Below are 22,589 nucleotides of genomic sequence, written 5' to 3'. Positions count from 1 at the left end.
GGGAACTCCCCCCTTGTCAGCACGGAGGCAGAAAAGGATCTTGGAGCCAACCGTACCTTGTCATGCATCCACAGATGCACCTCAAGCAGGTCCAAAGGGGTGATCCTCCCCCTGTATGCAGCACTGGCCAGGCAGCAACTGGAGTACTGCGTCCAGTTGTGGGCACCGCACTTCAAGAGGGATGTGGTCAGCATCGAGAGGGTCCAGAGGAAGGCCACTGGCATGATCAGGGGACAGCAGGGCAGGTCCTACGAGGAGAGGCTACGGGACCTGAACCTGTTCAGCCTCCAAAAGAGAAGACTGAGGGGGGATCTAGTGGCCTGTTATTAACTAGTCAGGGGGGATCAGCAGGCATTTTGGGAGTCACTGTTCCCCCAAGCACTGCCAGGAGTGACCAGGAATAACGGTCACAAGCTGGCAGAGGGCAGGTTTTGGCTAGATATCAGGAAGCACTACTTCATGGTCAGGGCAGTTAGGATCTGGAACCAACTTCCAAGAGAGGTGGCTCCTACCCTGGGGGTTTTTAAGAGGAGGTTGGATGAACATCTTGCTGGGGTTGTATGACCCTTTAGTGTCCTGCCATGGTGGGGGGGTCGGACTAGACAATCTACTCAGGTCCCTTCCGACCCTAGAAACTATGAAACTATGAAACTATCCCATCTTCTTGCACAGGGAGGATTTGAAGTATCTGGAGTTGTATATTGTCGGACCTCCCTCTTCAGGTAAGAGATTACATCCACTCAGAACTACAGAGGATGAAGACCACCTTTCACTGGGCTCCATACTTCTAGCATCCTGCAGTATATTCTTCTCAATTCCTGATGAAGCAGTTATCTGCCCTTCTTCTTCCTTTAATGATAAATTCAAGACTTTTACCACTTCATTAGTTATATCACTAAGACTTTGAACATTCTGCAGAAGATAATTAAACAACCACAGCATAAGTTACTTACAATCCTCTATACAGCTATAAAAGACTGTATGACCAATTAGTTAAGGGTTACTTAAACCTACCGAAGTGGCCTGGTATACTTTGACTTCCATCCCCTCATATTCAAAGTAGCCAGATCCTTCTCTTTAGAGCATCATCTCATGAAAAGGAGCCCTGTTCATCTTCCATTCTCTAGATAAGGGTAGCTAGTCTTCTAAATGTGATTTTCTTTTGTGGGACAGGCCACAACTATCATGAAGTGCAACTTAAATAACTGTTGGAAGAACTGAAGATCATCATGGTGAAGGGCCAGGTTATGACCAGCTTATCTTTACAAGCTACCTTTAACATCTCCGATATGGCTAGAAGGCACTGGATCTGCATGAGAGGCTCAACCTAGTACCAACCATTTGGCACTCCAGAGGAGGTCCAAATGACCAAAGAGTACCTCTCTTCATTTACCTCACTCGCTCCCTTATTGATGATAGGACCTTCATGGCCTTACAGTAACCAAAGTATCATCTTTTACTTTCATTATCTTGGAGAAAACAAGAACAGAGATGATACTTCCAGAGGCATACCATTCCTACCCCCAGACTGAACACAAGTATGTGGTTGATTAGGGGAGAATCCCTACAGCACATTATTAACTCAATCCAGACAGCTCTTCATCTCTGCATTCCTGGGCCTAATGATTAATAGAGACAAGTCTATTCTAATCTTGACACAATCATGGAATTCAGTGGCATGTTCCTAGATTCCAGACTGGTGAAAGCATACATGCCCCATCAACACCTCCAGACCATCAGAGATATCAACTAGTACATCCCAAAACAGTGATGAAAATTTGTCTTAGGTTTGGTCACATGGTAGTCTGCACCTTTTTTACACTGCATGCTAAACTTCATCTGTGATCTCCTCAGGCCTGGAGCTAGTTGAAAACTCTGCATCTACCCAACAATTATGTCATGGACAAACTGGTGCTGGTTCTTGCCTATTTTCATTAGATTAGTGGATGATCCAATAGTGTAACAAGGGAAGGGTAACAGGGCCAACTGCCCCAGGCACCGATAGGGTTGAGGGTGAAAAAACGGGCTTTTGCTGCAATGATGTGAACTAGAATTTGCCACTGCCTCTGTGTGCAGCAGCCACCCTGGATACCCAGCTACATCCTTACACTGCTGGGATGATCCCACAGCAGGTCTGTGTTGGTACATTCTTCTTTAGTCCTCTGTGAACCAAGACCTTGATAAAAGATGTCTCAATCTTTGGTTAGGCAACATCTCAAGGTTCAGGAGCTGTATTCCCCTTCTGAAAACAAGCAATTCAGAAGCCTTCTGAATCTTCACATTGCTTACTGCCTCTCTAGTGTCTCACCAGACACCACCACACTTATGTACTATGTCAACAGATATGGAGAAGCAGTCTCTTCTTCACCTATTATAATCTAACCTCTGTCGCAGCTACTTAGAGTCCATACATGTAGGATTTTATTTTCAAGAATGAACTCAATGATGGTTGCAGGGACCCTTTGGCTACATTAATCATGTATGCGCAGGGTCTAAGGCAATGATTCTCAAGCAAGGTCACTTGGCATCCTGGGGTACCTTGAGATCCTTCTAAGGGTATTGTAGTGTGCCACACAATACTAGCACTAGGTGGGCAAACATGACTCACAAGATCTACAGATTTCAAATAGGCAGACATGGTTCTTTGGGTAATCTAATATCTTTTATTAGACCAACTCAAATATTTGGGAAATTTCTTCTTTGCAAGCTTTCAGGTACAAATATCCTTTGTCAGGCTGAGGAAGCATCTGCAGTTGGTCTGTGCACCTCCTGGATGAAAGGAATAGTAAAGAAGCCAGAGGCTGGTATGCATGCAAGAAAGCAGGTCAGTGACCATGTTAACTGAGGAGTCAATAGGTAGACCAACATGGCTACAACCTATACCTCAGATTTCAAATACAGATTCATATGTTAAAAGCATTCAAACCTGCTGTGGTTTATCTAAGTTCTCTGAAGCAGAATAATGACCATTTTATTCTTCTGTAATTGGAAAACAACTAAAAACTAATAGTAGATGGCCTTTTCCAAGGGATGCCTTGCATCTAAAAAACATGCGAAACATTTAGCAGTTGTTTGAAAAAAATGCGAAACATTTGTCTAAGGGGAGTAAACACGGCCATAATGGATAATGTTTTTGCACATTAGGGGGCACCTGTACATCAAGAAGAGAGAAATCTATTTGCATAATACATTTTGAAAAACCACCATTATTGTAGGTAGGCAGTATTTTTTTTTTTTAACTAAATCAATACTGGGATGTGGGTTTTTCCTACTGTGGTTAGCAGATATGTGCTCCTTTTCTGATCTTGCAGTCCATCTCCTCTCCTCCATCTTTTGAGAAGTTGGACCTAATGAAATTTAGTGTAGTGCACAAGAAGAATTTCAGATCTGTTCTTGTCAAAACAGGTGCTCCTGAGAGATGCTGACTGCCCATAACTTCCATTGAAATTAATAGGACCTGAGGCTATTTAGGTTCCTTATGAAATTAAGACTAAGGTAAGGCTGATGTGAACCTTCTAGGAATTTAAGCCTCTGCTACTATTTCCATTGATATTAATTGTGGTATTTAACAGCATCATATTTCAGCTATAACAATTTACTCCTAGTGGAAAATTGTTGTAGAGAATAACAGCTTGAAAGTTACTTCAGAGGAAAAATATATGAAAAAAATATTTGATTGTTTTCAACTCACAAAAATTCCAAAAATAGATTCCTGATCATAGAAACTTTCCAAAGGACTCTTATAATTTGAAAAAGACTTTTTTCCGTACAATGATGTTTAAGATTGTCAGTCTGTGACTCAGACTTGGTCCTTTGTGTATTTCTGAGAAGAAAAAAAAAAAAAAAGTTTGAACAGTCAAGTCACAATTTTGAAAAGTGGCTGCTGTGCATAGGGAGTTAGTATATTTTATCAAAAATGTAATGAGTTTAATGGGCATAGTTACATAGCACTCAAGTGACTTTTCAGATTAAAGTATGCCCAAAATGCACGTTGACACAATAGATTGTAGTTGCTCCAGTCCAGTCTATGACTTCAATAGACTACAAATTGTTTCTGGGCACATACTGAATATAGCTCTCTGGAGAGCTGCACTTTGGTGCCTGTTTCAAAACAGCAATAAAAATAAGCATGGTATACTACATGGCCAGAAAGTACCTTTCAGTTCTGCAGTTATATCTACAGTTGTTCCAAGTGCTTGTCCTCAGTGAGGACTAAGGCCATAACAAGTGTCAAGTTTAAAACCCCATTTATGAATAAGCCTATGCTCCAAAAATACTTTCTCTTAAATATCATTTTCATGCTCACAAAAATGAAAGCCAGATCAAATGACACTGGCATGTTTACAATTTTTTGTCCAAAATGATTGGCCAGTCATGAATTTGATGAAAGGTCTTGAGTTTAGAAGGTAAAGCTGTAGGAGCTTAAGAACTGAAATAGCAGAGTTCACTTAGCCTTCCTTTCTATCCCTATTTGCTATATCAAGGGTTGAACTCTTAATACTGTCATGAAATGGTAGTAGGGATTTGTGGAAAAGGCCAGTGGAGCAGAGCTGGGCAACTTCAAAAGCCTCACCAATGTACCCCTCAAAAGAGATGGGGGAGTAGTCTACCTTGCAAATAAAAATCTCTCTCTCTTCCTGTTTATTTTTTTTTTCTACAGCCTACTACAGTTTGATCAGGTCTTTCCAGATCTTAATGTGGGCACTCAAGGGCCGTGATTTGTGATTACTACCTCCTTTGGGGACAACTATTTGTGTTACAACTGTAAAGTTCCATGCTATAATAAACTGGTACAGTGGAATAGAAACTAAAAATAATACTATGATGGGTAGTCCTGACAAGAAAAACATGGAATATAAACAAGGCAAGGCCTTTATATGGGTTACTAAGTGAGAAAATATCAGTCATAGGGCGTGCAAATGTTTGTGGGACCCAATCTACAATCATGCAGTTTACTTTTATTATTGTATTATTGTAGATCAGGTCCCTGCTTGTGAAGACGTTTGCTGGTGCTGGGAGCCACACCAGGAATGTATCTAAGTTGAGTTGGGGAAGGGACAGGCAGAACATGGCAGGGAATACTGAGTTTGGTCCTCACTCAGTGGTTCAAGGTGAACGCCCAGTGGTACAAAACTAACATCTTCTTTCTCAGTGACTGCCTTGCTTGATTTACGTAGTTTATTTTATTGCAAAAACGTGTATGTGAATTATTGTGGATTCTCTAACATTTATTTATAAGAAAAATAGTTTGCCCCACTGTCCTTTTACTAAAATGTAATCGCCATTCTCTGCATTAAGGTACAACTGTGCTGTATTGTAGATGGCTACCCCCGGTGATGGTATTTTAGTGGTGTTGAATGTGCATAAAAACAGTTTTGTATCTATGCATTTACTTTTAATTAGGGCTGCTTAGCTCAAGGTCTCAGCCATAGGCTATGGAAGGCTTTTGGGGCTTCACATTTTAGCAGTTGTTTGAAAAGTAAATGCATTTTTTTAATTTCAATATATTTGACATTTATGTCCTTTTTAATGTTTCTGTGACAATTTTTTTTATGTTAGCTCCAAGATTCCTGGCAAGTAGGAGTCATCCCACTGTGTCACAAATACACAATATCTCCTTTATTTGATGATGATGCTAATGAAAACCTCACAGCTCAGCATTTCTGCTCATTTTCTGCTGATCCTAAGTAACTCATTCTTTTAAACTTACAGTAATATTGATCTTGATACAGAGCAATTTTTATCGCCATGAGAGAAATTTGAGATCATGTGCTAGTTAGTGCCTTTAATGTTTCAGGGTTATACTCAAAGAGAAATTGAAATAACAACACTGAGTATAGAATGATATTAAAGTCTAACAATTGTGTCCAACTGTTTATTGCTATAACAGATGCTGTTATCAACTTCTGTTCTGTTTTCTTCATTATAATGACAGTGTTCAGGCACTGTCTATGGATACTCTAAAGCACCATTGCCTCTTCTTATCTGAGGTCCCTGACTGTACCTGGAATCATAATTACAGCCCCAAGAAAATGGCGGATTTCTTGTAGAAAATTCATGGCACGTGCGCAGGTAAAGTATAATTTTTCACAGTATATTCACGGAACTACCATTGATCTTGGTAAATGGGTCCCAGTAGTTCTGTGAATAGTTCGTGAAAAATTATACTTTACTTGTGCACAGGCCCACATATGGCAGGCATGCACACACCACTCCTTTCCCTCCCCCTCAGACAATCCTCAAGCCCTGGCCCTCCAAACCACATACTCCCTGTACACTTACCTTCATCTGGCTGCTGGGGCTGCTCCCATGACCATGCCTGGCTGCATCCTGGCCACACCCCCCAGCAGCTGCTTGCAGGCTGCAGCTGCAAAAGCTCAGGTTTCCCCTTGCAGGCTGGTATGCTGCTAGCCTGCAAAAGGAAACATATGCTTTTGCATGTTTTTTCTGGCACAGGCTTGTGACCCTTAAAAATCACAGGTGTGCAGCTAATTTTGTGGTATCCACACAGGCTGAGAAATCGCGATTTTTCTCAGAACCCTAATCATAATATATCAGTGGGTCAGATCATGGAAATAAAAGGAAGAATAGAGAGCCATGTTTTCCTTTTATGTGCGCCACGTATTAAATTACAAATATATATTTCCAACCATATTTTGTAAAAATTCTACAAAATATAGAATCATAGAAAATTAGGGTTAGAAGGGACCTCAGGAGGTCATCTTGTCCAAACCCCTGCTTAAAGTGGGATCAGCCCCAACTATATAATCTCATCCAAAGCTTTGTCTAGTCAGGTTTTGAAAAGCCCCAACGATGGAGCTTCCACCAATGGAGCTTCCACCACCTCTGGGTAACCTGTTTCAATGTTTTACTACACTCCTAGTGAGAAAATTCTTCCTAATATCTAACCTAAACTTCCCTTGCTGCAACTTGAGATTGTTGTTCCTTGTTCTGTCATCTGTCACCGCTGAGAATTGCCTAGCTCGCTCCTTTTTTTGAACCCCCCTTCAGGTAGTTGAAGGCTGCTATTAAATCCCCTCTCAGTCTACTCTTCTCTAGACTAAATAAGCCCAGTTCCCCCAGTCTTTCTTCATAAGTCATGTCCACTGTCCCCTCACCCTTTTTGTTACTCTCCGCTGGACTCAGATCTCCAATTTGTTCACACCCTTTTTGTAGTGGGGGGCCCAAAACTGAACACAGTAGTCCAGATGTGGCCTCACCAGTGCTGAATAGAGGGGAAGAATCGCTTCCCTGGACCTACTGGCAACACACCTACCAATGCAGCCCAGTATGCCATTAGCCTTCTTTGCAACAAGGGCACATAGCTGGCTCATATTCAGCTAACTGTAAACCCTAAGTCCTTTTCTGCAGAGATGCTGTCCAGCCTGTACTGGTGCATGGAATTGTTCTGTCCTAAGTGCAGGACTTTGCACTTGTCCTTGCTGAACCTCATGAGATTCCTTTTGGCCCAGTCCTTTGATTTGTCTACGTTACTCTGAATCTTAGCTGTACCCTCCAGTGTATCTACTACTCACCCTCACCCCCAGCTTGGTGTCATCTGCAAACTTGCTGAGGGTACACTCTGTGCCATCTTCCAGGTCACTGACGAAGACGTTGAACAGAACTGGCCCCAGGACCAACTCCTGTTGGGGGCTCTGTTTGGTACTGGCTGCCAACTAGATATCAAGCCATTGATTACTACTCTCTGAGCCTAATATTCCAGCCAGTTTTCTGTCCACCTTACAATCCATTCATTCAGCCCATACTTCCTTAGCTTGCCTGTGAGGATGTTGTGGGAGACTATCAAAAACCTTGCTAAAATCAATGTATACCAGACCCACCAGCCTCCCCTGTATCCACAGAGGCAGTCACCTCATCATATAGGGCAATCAGGTTGACTTGCCTCTGGTGAATCCATGCTAACTGTTCCTAATCTCCCTTTTCTCCTCCAAGTGCTTCCAAATGGATTCCTTGAGGACCTGCTCCATGATTTTTCCAGGGACTGAGGTGAGGCTGACTGGTCTGTAATTCCCTGGATCCTTCTTTTCCCCTTCTTAAATATGAGCTCTATATTTTCCTTTTTCCAATCATCAGGGACCTCTCCTGGTAGCCATGAGTTTTCAAAGATGATGCCCAATGGCTCTGAAATCACATCAGTCAACTCTTTCAGCACCCTTGAGTGCATCCCATTCGGCCCCATGGACTTGTACACATCCAGCTTTCCTAAGTAGTCCCTAACCTGTTTGCTCACGACTGAGGGCTGCTCACCTTCTCTCCAAATTATGCTGTCCAGTGCAGTAGTCTGGGAGCTGCCCTTGCCTGTGAAGGAAGCGGCAGAAGAGAAGAGGCACAGCCTTTTCTGCATCCTCTATCATAACGTTGCCTCCCCCATTCAGTAAAGGGCTCACACTTGCCCTGATCCTTCTCTTGCTACTGACATACTTGTAGAAACCCTTCTTGTTACCCTTCAAATCCCTTGCTAGCTGCAACTCCAATTGCACTTTGGCCTTCCTGACTTCATCCCTGCCCGAGCAATGCTCTTATATTCTTCCCTAGTTATTTCTTCAAGTTTCCACTTCTTGTAACCTGCCTTTTTGTAATTGAGTTTCTTGAAGAGTTCCCTGCTGAGCCAAGCTGGTTTTCTGCCATACTTGTTAGTTTTCCTGTGCATTGTGATGTTTCTGTACTCTCAGTAAAGCTTCCTTAAAGTATAGCCAGCTCTCCTGGACTCCTCTCCCCCTCAGTCTGGCTTCCCAGGGGTTCCTGCCGATACATACAGGAATAGAATCCCCAACATAAAGTTGCAAAGGTCTAAACCCTAAGAAAGAAATAGCTCAAGATCTGTTCTTGCATTTCCTGGGTTCTGTAGTAAGTATTTCTTCATTTAGTGCCAAGTATTGTCTTTGAAACAATGGCAGAATTGTATAAACAAAACAAATGGAACATTTGGATATGACTGTAGCTAGGAATTGGAATTTAACTGCCCGGCATGAGGAACTGCTATTCTTGTTCTTTGTAGCTAAAGTGTGCATTTCCGGTAGTCAAACCACCACAGTAATTGCTGTGTGAAAGTTAACAAGGAATCCCACCCAAAGCCCAATGAAATCAATGCAAAAATGGATTTTGGTGTGCTTTGGGTCGATTCATAAAAGACAGGAGGGCCTAACGTTCCAAAGTAATCAGGAGTGATCCAACCTTCGACTGCACAATATTTCTTAGGAGGGGTATAATGCACTGGAAAACCTGAAGCAACTTTTTAAAAGAATGCATATATGCATGTACGTGTGTGTGTGTGTGTATGTATGGACAATATTGTACTTAATTAGAGTTTTGACAGTAAACTGGAAAGAAGGCGTGTTGTGAGTTCAGTTGTTCATGCAGTATCACATATTGTTAGATTTTCAACTAGTCTCTGTTAGCAAATGTATACCCTACTGCTTCTTAAACATCCTTTTTTATTTTTGTGTCCAGTTGCACCAGGACAACAAGTTGTACCAAGTCTATTCTCTCACCTGTTAAACAATTACTTAGGAATCCAAAAAGAAAATTAGTAAGAGTTAAGAGGAGAAGATACTGAGGCTAATCAATTAATTTATTTTATAATACTTTTCTTTTAAAAAATCTCTCTTAACTCTTCATAGATATTCATTATAGCTGGCTATATGTATACCTCTAAAATGCTTTTTCCTTCAAAAGACACAAATTGTTACTTTCTGTGCATCCTTGAAAACAACTTTTGAATTTGTTAACAAGTGTATCATACTTTCTTATCATGTATAATGAAATTAGAGTTGGGGAAAAACTTTGAAAATGTTTTGCAAATCTTTCTTTATTGAATAAATAAGATTTAATAGGATTGAAAGTGAAATATATATCAACAGCTCTGGCAATTTACCATTTGACATTTATCTGAGAAATTCAATGTATCATTACACTAGTTCAACAATAAGATTCAAGTACATCTGTGTTTTCCTAACTGGGCTGCTACTTTTTGCATGGCCTATCCTAAGTCATTACAAATCATGATTTCCCCAACCCACTTTAGATGCATCTAGCAAAACAGTCATACATAACCCCTGAATTGTGTCCTCATTCAGTTATAGGCATGTAAATTGTACATAGATGGGATTATTAAAAATAAGGCCCACATATCATTTGACAAATACTTTTTAACGATATAAAGAAAGCCCATGCTGTAGTCACCGGGGGGGGGTGATAGGTGGCAAGAGTTAAGACTGAACTTTAATTTCATTTGTTGATTCCTGAGTGTTTGAGATTTAAACCTACTGTCTGCATTAATGTTAGTTTTTGCATTGAATTTCCCTAACTTAATTTCAGCTTAAACAGAGAAGGTGAAGATTATCATTGGACCTCTTTGACTTGATGTTCTGAAACCCAGCTGCCCTTGACCAAGGTCTCCTGCATACCCAGGAAACCTCTTAATCTTTATTTGGCAACTTGTATATTAAAAGTTCAGATTGGATAATTTCACACTTATTTAATACCTGGTTAACTTCTTGGCACTAGCTAAACTCATTCCTATTAAGTAAAAATTTGTACTCATGCTAGTCTGATTAAGCAGTCATTCTTATTCACTGTCATTTAGGCAACATCTGTTTCCTAGGGGATGTCTCCTTGATGTAACATTTAGTTCAGCAGGGTATAGAGTAATAATATTTTAGCAAAGTTTAGTGCATTTTTACATTTTTACAACCTCTTATCACTCACTATTTTACAAACAGTGTTACTTGGGTGCAGCAATTTCTGGGGAGGATGGCAGCAGCCAGCTAGTGCACAGGATGCTTCCAACAACTGGCAGTAAGGGAATTTTGTACAAGGATACTGCCGTAAATCCTTTACTCTTACAAAACATGTTGTGTACTCCTTAATACCTACCCAGAACAGAAAGAGCATCAGTCTGCATGGCATTCTCTGGAAAACCCACATAGTGCACTGCATGAAATTTACTATATCTAGTTTGTGATGAAAGACTGAGCTATCCCTGCCAAGATTTGCAGCTGTGGCCCAAAGTAGTTGGAATATTTGAAATGGGATGTTTAGACCTCTCAGCCATCCCCCTGGCAAAGCCTGAAAGCTGACTTTGTCCCTTTCCCTTTTAAAGTATGCTACTATCACTCCAGAAAATATGCATGCCAAACATCCTCCTTCTTCAAACTGTGTCATTTTTTCACTTACATACTCTAAGAATTTCCTGCCTTTTCCATGAGACTGAGAATGGGTTGTTTATTCTCCCCTTTTTGCAGTGCAGCATCCAACTCCTCAAGCTTGTTGGAGGTACCTAGTAATTCCTTTTTAGATTTTGTTTTGTCAAAGCAGTGACTGTTGTCCCCATTTTTAGAAATTAAGACATGCATGGCTCTAAGACTTATTGTCTAACCCAGTGACCGTCAGCTAGGGAGCCATGGCACCCTGGGATGCCATGAGATTCTTTTAAACGTCTGCATGATGTTAAAAAATTAGCACTATTACTCAGAGATTTCAAATAGGAATCCACAGTGTCAGAAACATTTCTGACCTCTTGTATGCCTTCTCAGTTCTTAGCAACAGAAGAATTGGTCTATGATTTTTTTTTTCTGTGTTCAGAAAAGGTCTAATTTAAGGCAAGTCAGGCAGGAGCAGAACCCAGACTTGTGGGTCCCAGGCCATGTCTTATCTACTCCATTACATTTGGTTTTGCTGCAGCCTTCTTACGGGATCATTCCATAACCTCTCAGTTCTGCAATTTCTGCACCCGTAAAATGCAAATGAAATTTTCCCTTTGAAAAAGGGTCTTTCAAGACCTAAGTAAAATTGCTAAGTTATTAACTACTGTTAAAGTCAGTCCTGAGTAGAGCTGGCAGTAGAACTCAGGTGCTCGTTCTCACCAGCCACATGATCTTTATGGAGAAGATTCCTTACCTACTCCTCCTCCCCCAACTTCACAATATCCCTTTCTTTCTAAATCCCTTGTATTGATCACTTGGCTGGCAAGTTTATATTATGCTAATAAATGATGAGTGGCAGCACCTCACAACAAAGTCTACTGAATATGTAGAGCACCTAAATTTGGAGCCAAACACTGAGAACAGAATCCAGACAAAAAATCATTATTTCATATGTGCAAACCTTCCAAGAATTACAGTTTCAAAACTACAGAGCTAGTTTCTTTCAAACACAGCTTATTCCTTAGGCCACAACAGGACTTAGGAAATGAGCAAAATGTTGTACAATCATTGATTTGCAGGTGTACAAGGTCTCTGAGTGGAGCACCAAGGACATTATTTTTCTACACGTTCACAGAACTTGACACAGATTCTGTCAGGTGTTTCAACAACAAAATGATTTACCTCTGGGCTAAGAGGAAGCATGAGAAAATTCAGCCCCAAAGGAATCTGTATGAGACAATTAAGAGCAACAGAGTTAAGAGAGTTATAATGGAAGCTGCATTTAAGTTTTTAGTATAGTATTTGCTACTACTCCTGTGATCACCTATGCACAGTAGGTAATTTTTTTAAAGACGTAGCACCTTGTATGTTACACCTCTGAGATCAAAACTGAGCATCAATTCAGTAATTAAACGGAGATAAAAACAAAATTGTAACTTTTCCTGAGATGCCTGGTTTGGCATTTATCTTGCTGCTGTATATTTCTCTATCTGAAAAAGAGAGAAATGCATTGCTTCTTGCTACCATTAGTTTGTATGAAAAACAATGTGGAAAATATGTAATTTATTGTTTACTGCTGCACTAAGCTATTTGACAGAGATTCACACTCTACTGAATGAGTCTCAAGGCATGCAACTCACTGCCACTTGTCCTTAAGTCCTAGTGAAGCAGAAACCTGAAGGCTGCAAACTGTACTCATGCTTCACAATGGGAATGGGAGACAGAGAGGAGGATGGACAAAGCAGGTGGGGGAAAGACAGAGACAGCAACTGAGTCCTAAACAACAACAAAAATCACCCGCTGTTTTTTCCAAGCTGTAGCGGTTTTAGTATAACTGCAACATGTGATACAGAGCCCCTTTCAGGGTAGAGTTATGAATCAAAATAATCTGGGAGTGTGTTGGCATATACACGTATAAAATCTTCATTCTCTTCTGACTTGAAATGACACCATTTTATAATGTTTTTCATTTGTGGATTCTTTCCACACTAAAGAGAGGGGTCTTGTTTGTGTGTAAAAATGCAGTTATGCCATAAACAATTTGTCCTATTCTGAGAGAGAATGTAAAGATGCAAGCATCTGCTTTTAAGTTAATTTTTTTGTGTTGACTTAATTCAATGGCTGTCTAGATTACAATAATGGCTAATGAATTTTGACACATTTACTGAGTACAGAGGTGACATCAGCAAGCTGTTGGTATTCTAGGAAATGTCACAACATATTATAAGATGTCATGGGTTTTTTTTGTTTTAAATGAGTTAAATACCTCCCCATTTATTTGCTTCTGTTACTCTCGCATGCAGTCTTTAGTACAAAGTACTGAATTGGGGTCTATTGTGTAAAAGCTAAGAACAGAGTAATTTGCATAGAAGTTTTTTTTTTTCTTGGTTTTACTTCACATGGTGTTGTGTAGCACACTGGTAAATTGTGCATGGTCTTCCATCTCCCCCAGTGGCTGGTCCTAACTCCTACTATCAGCTGATTCAGTTAGATCAAGTGGTAATGCTATGACCGCATTCACATGAGCATGGATGTTTTGTTCTGCAGGGACAACTACAGTGGCACACCTTGTGTTGCTGCTACTTGTCTCCAGCGAACACCTGTGCCATGTGCCCGCTGGCATGTGTGGCAGGTTACCCCAGATGGGGTAGGGGAGACTGGGGCCAGCACTAGCCTGGGCCTGGGATCTTGGGGGCCTCCTGGGGCTGCAGCAGCAGTGATCCTGATGCTTGGAGCCTGGCTGGTAGTTGGAGCCTGGCTGCAGCTGGCCAGGCTCTGGTTTTGGGCAGCACATGCTGTCCCCATGTGTGCTCGCCCATTGTTTTTTGTGCAGGTTTTTTTTGACCCCAGGATCTCCTAGGGTCAAAACCCGCTCCTGTGCTGCTACCTTGCAGGGTAGAGAACACCTGAATGTGCAGTATGTGGTGCTGCAGGCGTACCTGCAGCACCACATACCGCATGGCTGCACTTGTCTGGACATGACCCATGTGATGAATATTCTGGTTTCAAAGCTGGATGTTGACCACATCATTTGCATATCTCTGAATATCACTCTGAGTTTCAGTTTGCATAAAACCAAAGACTACATCTAAAACTCATTTAGGACTGATGAGCTTCATCTAATTCAGTGATTCCCAATCAATGTGCCATGGCACCCTGGGGTCTTGAGATCCTTTGAAAGATGCCGTGGGATGCCATAAAATGTAGCACTGCTGGCTGTGCAAACATGATTCACAAAAGAAACCAGAGATTCAAATAGGAATCCATAGTATTAAAAACATTCTAACCTGTTGTGGTCTTTGCAACAGAAAAATCGCTCCATTTTTCTATGATCAAGAAACGAGTGAACCAAAGACCTGGCATTTTCTGAGGAATGCTTTGAGTCTAAAATGGTTGACAACTACTTATTGATTTTTAACGCCCCAACCCTACAATGCCATGCATCTTGTGTGACTTTGGCCCAAACCTATAAATTTGCTTGCTTTAACTCAAAAATATTGACTCAATTTTTGATTAAAAAATTCCCAGCTTGCTCAAGAGATTTCATGAACTCTAGCAGTCATCTTAATACAAGGGTAGTAAGTTCTGTTTTTTTTCTCAAAGTGGTCTATAATTTCATTGCAGCTATTCCACAAAGCTTTAGTTTTACAGCATACTTGACTACTAAATCTAAATGCCAGGTTGCCGGGGAGATTCTCAGTTGGTGGAAATAGTTACAGCTTTATGAACTTTGAGGGAGCGTTGTGAGTTTTTACCAACTAAGAATTTGCACCTTAACTGCCTCTCCTTCTGGTCAGCTATGGGCAAGACCCTAACAAGAATTTACCCTAGTAACACAATATCCCTTGTACAATCTCAGATTTGTTCTTGATCTGTTATATCTACTACAGGAAAAAACTTAAGCATGAGCTCAGCTTTAAGCTCATGGGTATTGATGTACTTAAGTGTTTTGCTGGATTTAGGAGTCTCTTGCCATCTCAGGAACTTCCCAGTGGCTATATTAAATGATGGAATTACTGAGTCTTGCATTAAGATGTTATGCTACATGTACAGGTCACAGCATGCTACCAGTACGAGTCAAAGCAGCTCAAAAGTTCCCCAAGCTTCTCTCATTAGTGTACCTGTTACCAACACCATCAGTAACCCCAGTATTTCCAGAAGCTCACCTTTCCAAGACACCAGGGCTCCCTAACCAATTCCTCCTCCTCTTTCCCCTCTGTCAGGCTGGGAGCGCAGAGCAGCACACTTGTACACAAAAGACTCATTAATTTCCCTCTGAGCCCATGTAAAAGCCAATACCTGACTTTGGATGGATCTGGACATGGGCTCAACCACCCACGAATTCATGCTCAGTAGCCTTCTTCCAGCTTGACTTGTAGATAATGCCAGAGATGCTGATGTAATGGGGATAGATATTTTTGCCTGACAGGAAAGTTTGGGTGGTTGATGCTTGGCCTGTTCTTTGGACAGAAAGGACTTGTCCACAAAAAAAAGATAAAGCTGAGTGGTGTGATTGCATGGAAATCTGTGAGCCCAGCTCTGCCTGCCTGGGGCAGTAGCATTTGGGGTGCCAGACTCCCTGGAGCTGTGTCAGGGGGAGTGAGGAGTACAGCCTCCGGAGATGTATCTCCCACTATTATTATTATTATTATTATTATTATTATTATTATTATTATTATGTTGCATCTACCACTGGATATTTTCATGCTGCTGAGAAGTTGCTGTTGGAAATAGCTAACATTTCTTCATGAAACCACCAAGGTTTTCTGTAAAAAACCAAAACAACAACCCCCCCCCCCCACCGTTTGAATGCCTATACACTTACTTCTTGTGGTGCTAAAACATTTCTTAGCACAAATGTAATGCCTTTGACACTGAGGGAAGCAGATCTCTCACCTTGGCTCTGAGTGACTGCTGAACACACAGTAGGTTTTCCTCTTGCAGATTGCCTGAGCACCACCACCCTATATAGTTCAGTCCACAGCCTCATTCCCTTACCCAAATGAAGGTAGACACTCAAAATTATTCTCTAGGTTTGGAGGCATTGTATATGTTACTGTATTCTGCTAGTTAGCATTGCTAACAATAGCGAAGTGTGAGCTGGTTGTACCCAGTATTCCCAGTGCTGGCTTGCAAGGGGTCAGAATGTGTTCGGCATCAAGCCACCCCAGAGTAATCTGCTTATGTTTCAGCTGTAATTTTACGTAGTGCATGGCTTTGCACAGCACACCTCAAAAGTCCATCTTAAACTGTATGCAATGGCAGCAACCATCACAAGGGGTCTACCTTACTCCAGGAGGTGGCCGGCTGAATTTTTGGGAAGATCATGGGGCTGGCTGTCATTCATAGGTTGATTTCATTGCCCCTCCCCCATGCCTCTGGTCAAAGGGCCCCGGTGGCCCTGCCCCTCATTGCTACTTGGCTGCAAAGGTCATCTGTCATACAGCTCCTCCCCCTGCCTCTGATTCGTTGTGAGGGCTGTCCATCTTTTGCCCCCACTACCAATTGGTGGAGAGATGCAGAGTCATGTGACAGGCAGGCCTTTCTGCTGTAGAAACCCCTTCCCCACTGGTGGGTTGTGCAGCTGGGCTGCAGTGCCGTCCAGACTGCTTGCCCCCTTTGGGGAGCCAGCATTTTATGTTCAGTAAGTTTTGGGTTTTTTTTAAATTTCTCTTTTTTCACAGATATTGCCCATTTTCATGGGCGATGCTGGACTTCAGCAATCACTGTAGAAAAACCATGACAAAAAAGTTTGTTGCTGATCAACATCAAGTGAGATTCCTTATTTACTTGAGGCTCCAACTTAGAAGTAGTGACTATACAGGAACATGTCCACTGAGAAAACCAGAGGCAGGAAAAGAAGAAACCCAGTTTCCCAGCTTCAGGTGGATTTGGTAGGTGAAAACTATCTATTTTGCTAAATAATGCATATCCAAAACCATGAAGTGAGAAGTCATCTCCCAGGAAGGAAGAGTATATTCCCAATGGGATAGGAGAATGGAAAAGTTCACTTCATCAATTTATTTTGTTATCCAAGGTTAATTGGGGAACAAACCACTGCAATTTCATTTGAAATGGTTGTATATGAATTGGGGATTAAAGACCTGATGCTGCGAGCCTTTTATTACATTTAGTTCTAAACATCTTTGAAAACCCAGATTTCTGTTGATTCATAGGCTTGTCAGCTTCAAGTCACTCAGTTGTATAATTTTTCCTATGGGGGAGGGAAAGAGAGGATCAAGGACAGGGAGCACCTCAAAACACTTGATTCTGTATAATGTATTAATTGAGGTATAGCTAATCTGTGGGTATTACAACAATTGTACTGAACTTTGAATGAGGCATCATGATATTTAGTCTGCTTTCAGGAAATCATCAGAAAAATTGAATGTGCTTGTAAAAGGTCAACCTGTTAACCCTTTGAAAGGTCCTACACTGTGGTTCTGTTACAGTAGAAGAGATTTTCTGACTTATCAAAAACCATAAAGACTAATAAAAGGTACATTGGTAACTTAGTTAAGGTCCAGAATTTGGACTATGTAAGGAAGTGTTTTACCAGGCTTATATAAGCAAAAATGTTTTCATGGTTCATGGTTCCTTCTTCCTTAAAATTCCTTGAAAGCATTTTTTTTTTTAAATACCGTGTTGTGCAAAGCACGGAGGTATGAAAAAATGAAACTGGCTATTTTAGTTTTATGTAGCTAAGTGAAAAGTAAGCAGTAAAAATGTAAGAGTAAATTGATCTTTAATATAAATAAAAGTTTTGTTATTGGAAGGAGCTGTGTATGGAATTTAAAAAAATCTTGACACTATCCCTTAAGGTATCTTTAAAAGTTAAACAATAATTTACACACCAAGGAAAAGCATTCTGATTTTTCTCTGTACCTTTAGAGATGTCTGTGAGGAATGCATGTGGGCCCAGTACATACTTTTATATGGAAAAAGAACAGTGTAGGAGCTACTACATTTGCAAGGTTCACCTCATAGTGTTTTGCTGACATTGCTTCTCTGTGTACATGTATTTATTTCTCCCATAAAGAGAAAAGAGAGTTTAATTTTCAGTTCTCCCATAAGCATGAAGACCTTAGGGAGAAGACGCCTAATGTTTGCTGTAGGTAGTAGCTCTGTACTTAAGAAATGTTCCTGGCCTTGCACAGATAAAATAGCCTTCACAGGTTCGTTCAATAATTGGTGATAAAAATATTAATAAAGTGATTGCTATCAACTACCCTCACTCCAAATTTGCTTTTCCATTAAATTCAATGAAGTTGCTTTCTCTCCAATTCAATATCATGTGAAAATATGCATTGAGAATTTTGGAACTACTGTTGGCTCAGAACAAGTCTCTTTATGCTCAGAAATGGATTATTTTCACTGGCAAAAATATAATAAAACGTGGAAATTTTTTTTAAATGGTTCTATTTAGAAGATCATAAGAAAATTGAAAAAAAAACAATTTTGAGTAGTTTTATCTTCCCCAATGAATATTTCACGATTGCAGCTTTGGCTAACATCTGATTTCCCTTTTTTCCTGAAAAATAATATTTGTGTTCTCTTGTTACTTATTTCATTGGCGACTGTCTGGCAATTTGTGGTTATTTTATGTGCTTAGGATATTCACTTTTTTTAATGATGCCCTTGTTCCCTGGTGTTTACATCTCTTTCCCTGTGTTTTTTCTGCAGTGTTTTTCCATTTCTAAAGTAGACACCTGTAGAAGGCTAGATAAGCATTGGTCAGAGACTATTTAGGAATAGTATTCCTGCATTCATACAGGAGGTTGGGTCAAGTTACTCTCAGTCCCTTCCATCCCTACAATTATCTGCTCCTTAGATCCTAAAATATTCTCATTATGACTTGGAGCACTTGTCTCCACACCTACAGTGAAATCAGAACAAACTTAGGTAGCAATACCTAGGTTTTCATCTTGTTTGATTAAAAACACCAGAATTCTGCAGAAGATCCATACGAGACATGTAAAACAACACTTTCAGTGGTGAACTTTTGCATGGTACACAGCTTTCCAGCATGTAACGTAGTATTAAAAGTGCTATCACAAGTGACGATGCCTTCTGCAGTCCTTGCCATAGGTCAAAACCTGGAAGTTGCTCCTTTGCTATTCTTTTTTTTAATCCACCTTGCTACTCATTTATCCTGTTGCTCTCCTGACAGCAGTTTCCTGCCATCCTATCTACATATACTGTTAATTAATTGTTGTTACGAACACTCATATCTCTTGGCTGCTTGATATGACTCTAGTTTTAGTTTTTCCATCTCCTGATCAAGTTGCTGAGCCTACAGCTCTGTTTATCTGCAGCCTGGTAAGTCCCCTTGTGATGACTTCCTGTTCATTTTCTGCTGATGGCCTACTCACCTGCCAGCTGGGAGGGGTTGGTAATCCTACTGCGCTTTCCACCTGATGATTGTTGGGTGTTACATTCCTACTTTTACGGAGATTTTATTTGCAAGCTGACTTGCTGCTTTTTAACTTTCCATGCGAGTAGGAAGGAATCTCCAGAACATCTTCAAAAAATGCTTATTTTGATGGAAACATCCCACTATATCTTTATAAATATTGATACTTCACAGTTTTGTGTTATCATTTGTACACAGATATCAAAACTTAACATCAATACTGAAATGTGGAGTTTATAAGGGCTTAAATGCAAGCAACCAAAAGATAAAATATTTTATTTACGTGCAGTACATTTTTAGTCTTCCCTGTGTATTGATTGAAAATGCTTATTACTAAATTTAGTTTCAAAGGTTTTTTTTTTCTAATGTAAGACATGAAAAGTAGCTGCAATGGTCTGACTATGTTTAAAGTGTTACCAGTGGGGATCCTGGTTTTCTCTGTTTAAAAATCTCAACTTCTCTGATAAAAAATCACAAATGAAATGCCAGTAAATATATCTATATCAATATCTAAATAAAAGAGGTTGAACCCAATGTTTTATTGATATATTTACATTTTTAAAGCATTTTGGAAGCCTTCTGGTGCCTCAGTCATAGAATTTGTTTTACTAAATGCCTATAAATTTTGGTGTTTCATTTTGGGGTTTTTTATCATGAAAAATCAGAGCTCTCCCTGCCCCCTTCGCTCAGCTACAGCTGTCCCCCTGCCCACTGCTTTGTGGTACTGAGCAGTCCTGATATGCCAGTGCCTTGCCCATGGCATTGCCCCTCACCCCTGCTGGTGCCCCTCACTCTCCACCTGCAGCCCCCCACCTCCTCCATGCTGCCAGGACTATGGGGCCAGGGACCCAGGTCCACAACCCCTTGCCCCCTGCAGCAGTGCTTGAGCCTTGGCTGCTACCTGCAGGAGGCAGAGACTGCTGCAGCCCAAGCAAGGAGCAGAGCGCAGAGCCTGGCTCCTCTTCCCCCATAGGTGGCATGGCTGGAGTGGGGCTCCCCACCCTGCTGCCCTAACCCTGGCACCTTCATGGCCCAGTAGGCAGGACCTGGCACAGCAGGACAAATTGGGTTTGGGTGGGGAAGCTCAGTGCCACTGCTGGGAGCCCTGTGCTGCCATGGCAAGGTGCCCCCTGCCTGCCCAGCAGCAGCAGTGGTGGCAGCATGGTGATGTGCCCCTTGCTGCTGCCAGGCAGGCAAAGGTTGCCTTGCTGTGGCAGCGTAGGGCTCATGATGGGAGGACCGAGCCTCCCCACCCCATTCTACCCTGCCATGCTGGGTCTTATCCGGTGGGCCATGGAAGCCCCAGGGTTAGGGCAGCAGGGTGAGGAGCCTGAGTCCACAGAGGCCAGCCTGTACCTGACCCTTCCCCGCACACAACTCTGGGGGGGCATGTGTCCCCCATGGTCCCCTGAGAGTGCACACAGCAGTGGCCAACCAGCTCCCCTGTCCCCCAGATGAGCTACCCATGGCCCCATCCCATTCCTGGCCTGGGCCCTGAGGCTGCACATGGCCCTGGGCCCCAAGCCCTACAAACCATCCCAGCTGGGCAGCAGCCCCAACCCTAGCTCTGCCCAACTCCCTTCCTCCCACCCTCACTATGGGGGCCTCAATCCCTGCCCAGACTTTTCTCTTATAGGAGAAAATCCAGGTTTTTCTCCTTAAAATGAGAAAATCCAGGTGTTACCACATTTTTGCAAATTGTGAAGGTGATCCTTTCTGCATGAAGTATGGTTAAAAGGCTATACATCTTTTCTTTTGTTGTTAAGATGCACAGTAATAGCAAATTGTATATTCAGCATCAACTGCTTATTTGAAGCAATCCAGGCAGTTTATTCAAGTACCTTGTAAGTTGTTTATTTTTTTCGTGAGAGTTAAAGCTGTAGACTTCAGGGACAGGAATTTGGTGTAACACAAGCATTTAATAAATGCGCTGCAATTCTGTGGCAGGTCACTAGATGGCAAGTTAAGCAGAGAAACTTCCTATAATAAGATTAGCTGGCAAGTGTGAGAGAGCCTCAGTCTTGGTCGAGGAGCCCCCAAAACATGCAACAAAGATGTGTTGCCATCTGTCTTTGTTTTGCTAACCAAGTTGATCCAACACCAGGCACTCAGTGCAGATTAATTCTCTGGTCTGCATCCATCCCACAGCTGCTGCTTTCTCTGGCTGATACCCTGCACTACCTTAGGCTACTGCTCATTGCTTGCCCACCCGAGTAGTGGGTATCATATGGCCCCTCCTGCCACAAGGCATTCAGTGTTTTCTGCATCTTAATTGATTTGTCATTTACTTCAGCTCCTCACATAGCAAAAAACAGGATCAAGTGGGAGTAGATATCTCGCATATGTGGCTGCTAATGTGCACTCTAAAGCAGCTTCCACAGAAGGACATGGCTGTGTAAGGTTTTGTATTACAGATATACTTAATTTTAATGCATATGGGGAGCACATTGTAGAACCACATATTATAGTAACTTATAAGCAAGTGCATAACAGCATTTGGAGAACACATTGTTTCCAGGTGGACTTCAGCTCTCTGGAAGAGTATTACTGTTATGATTTTTCTCATATGGTATTGTGCGTGTCTGTTCATATCAACCAAAGGAGGAGACAGCAACAGTTTGTTGGCTTCTGCTTGCACTGCAGCCTTCTTCTGCTGCTTTCCCTTTAAAAGAACAGATCTTTTCAGTGGAAAGAATATTAAAAAAAACCCCTTCAAATCAGATTTTTCATGATACTTACTGGGTTTTTTTTCCCACAGTGTTCCTATTTACTACCAAGTAAACAGGTGTGCCTCTAATTACTAATTAATAGAATTCCCTCAAGCACCTAAATGAAAGATGTCAGAAAGATTATAGGAGGCCTACTGTCTCCAGTGGCTGCCTTCTCTCAAATAGATACAGTCTCTTTAAAACAAAGGGAAAGAATGTGATGATTCCTATTAAACTGGAACATTGCAGAAAAGTATAATTTATTTTCTGATCAGCTAGAAATGTGTGAGGTGTCACATTTTC

Source organism: Crocodylus porosus, unplaced genomic scaffold, assembly GCF_001723895.1.
Source record: "Crocodylus porosus isolate Cpor-Errol unplaced genomic scaffold, CroPor_comp1, whole genome shotgun sequence".
NCBI classification, from domain to species: domain Eukaryota; kingdom Metazoa; phylum Chordata; order Crocodylia; family Crocodylidae; genus Crocodylus; species Crocodylus porosus.
This window is presented reverse-complemented; position numbering follows the sequence as displayed.